The 2,080-nt window shown below is 50.9% G+C and overlaps 1 non-coding gene across 1 annotated transcript; it reads right to left on the reverse strand.

Annotated features, from left to right (window-relative positions):
• Positions 1 to 1,034: 1,034 nt before the first annotated feature.
• On the reverse strand, positions 1,035 to 1,110 carry TRNAV-GAC (transfer RNA valine (anticodon GAC)). The gene has a single exon. It is a non-coding gene; the product is annotated as a tRNA-Val (tRNA).
• Between the last annotated feature and the right edge of the window lie 970 nt (positions 1,111 to 2,080).

A 2,080-nucleotide genomic window follows, 5' to 3' on the forward strand; every position in this document is an offset into this window, starting at 1 on the left:
GGTATTTAGCCTAGTGCAATGCCCTCCTTCCATCTCCCCAGGAGCATTCACAGTACAAGCTGTGACTACACACTGACTTGTTGGGAATTAGGACCACGAAGAGGGCAAAAAAGGACCCTGCCTGGGAGGGGCTTTCATTCTCCTGGGTGAGACTGATGATGAACACATATGTGCACATTGTCATTGCAGACTAACTCAGGTGCAGAGGTAGTCACGGAGGCCTCCAGGAGGAGACGCCACTTCAGCAGGGACCAGACAGGAGTCTTTCCTCCTTTTCCTTGGCCCTTTGCGTTCTCCTAGAAAGGGCTGCCAAACTTTGCCAACCACGATACTGCACGAAGCATAGTTATACTAAAAACCTGTGCTTTGTTTTTTTTGAAGTTCCCGTTTAACCGGCCATCCTGTATTTGATCAGGCAACCTCTACTCCTAGGGTCTCCCATTCTGTGAGTTCAAGGAACAGGGACTCTCATACTCTCAGGGTCCAGGACTGTGGCAGGCTCACAGTAGGTGCTCAATTAACAATGAAAGAATGATCTAGAATGGGTTAATGGGTTAATGAGCAGCACTCATTACCCTGTATTTTATATTTTGAATTTGTATGGTGACTCCCTGTGACACAGTAACCTGCTCTGCAGCAGTGACAGCACTGGATGCCACTCTGGTGCCTGATGTAGGGCTGGCTAGCAACAGCCCGAGAGGTGTCTTTTTTTTTTTTTTTTTTTTGTATTTTTCTGAAGCTGGAAACGGGAGAGACAGTCAGACAGACTCCCGCATGCGCCTGACCGGGATCCACCCAGCACGCCCACCAGGGGGCGACGCTCTGCCCACCAGGGGGCGATGCTCTGCCCCTCCAGGGCGTCGCTCTGTTGCAACCAGAGCCACTCTAGCGCCTGGGGCAGAGGCCAAGGAGCCATCCCCAGCGCCCGGCCATCTTTGCTCCAATGGAGCCTCGGCTGCTGCGGGAGGGGAAGAGAGAGACAGAGAAGAAGGAGAGGGGGAGGGGTGGAGAAGCAGATGGGCGCTTCTCCTGTGTGCCCTGGCCGGGAATCGAACCCGGGACTTCTGCACGTCAGGCCGACGCTCTACCACTGAGCCAACCGGCCAGGGCCACCTGAGAGGTGTCTTGATGAGAAAAGAGAGCTGCCTCCTACAATCTCCACCAACACCTCCCCCAGACCTCCCATAATGGCAAGGAAAATACTTTTAAGTGTGATGAAATATATAACATAAAAAACTGCTATCTTCTGAATCCTACATGCATGAATAAGAACATCTTTGGAAATATGTGCTTGATCAGGGCGCAGTCTAAGAAGTAGCTGTTCCATCCGGTTCCTTGGCTGCCCTCTTCTATGCAGGTGGGCACCCCCAGCCCCCCCTTCTGTTGGAGCTGGCACAGACAGCTGGCAGTCGGCGTTTATCATATGAGCCAGCGGCATAAAAAAGGTCTCATGATTCAGGGTGTGCGTGTCTGTCTCCTCGCAGGACCAGTGCCCTGGTTTCCAGGCTTGGCACGTGGCAGCATCTTAGGAAATGCGCTTTGAGAGCCCAACCATCAAGAGTGACAGATCAGACCCAACATAAAAGCGTTCACCTCAGGGTGCTCCCACTAAGGAAGGGATCCCATACTGCCCCGTCGAGGTCAGTAAGCTGCAGCCCAGAAAGGGTGTGGTCTCACAGCCCAGCAAGTCCTATGAATAAGCCCAGTCTTCACTCAACTTCCATGAAAGGGGCACTGTCCCGGGGGCCGCCTACGCCCCTGCTGGTTTCAACTCAGAAGGAGAATGTTATTGCTTGAGCCCCTTTTGAGTTTGAGAAAGGACAAGGAAAAGCACTGTATAGAGTGTTTTACTTCTGACTTTTTTTTCTTTTCATTACTCCAAGCTGTTGGATGTTGAAAACCTTGCATTTCCTTGTGAATTGCCAGTCTGTTTGTGCAGGGAGGCGGGTGAAAACGTGAAGGGTCAAAATTATTTTCACTTTCCTTCTAAGCTTTTCCAGAACTTCGCTTTTCATTGAGGGTCCTGTATTTATTTCTGTGTAGTTATGTCATTATTTGGTGCATTTTGTAACTGGAGATG

The sequence above is a fragment of the Saccopteryx bilineata genome, chromosome 2 (assembly GCF_036850765.1).
Source record: "Saccopteryx bilineata isolate mSacBil1 chromosome 2, mSacBil1_pri_phased_curated, whole genome shotgun sequence".
NCBI lineage: Eukaryota > Metazoa > Chordata > Mammalia > Chiroptera > Emballonuridae > Saccopteryx > Saccopteryx bilineata.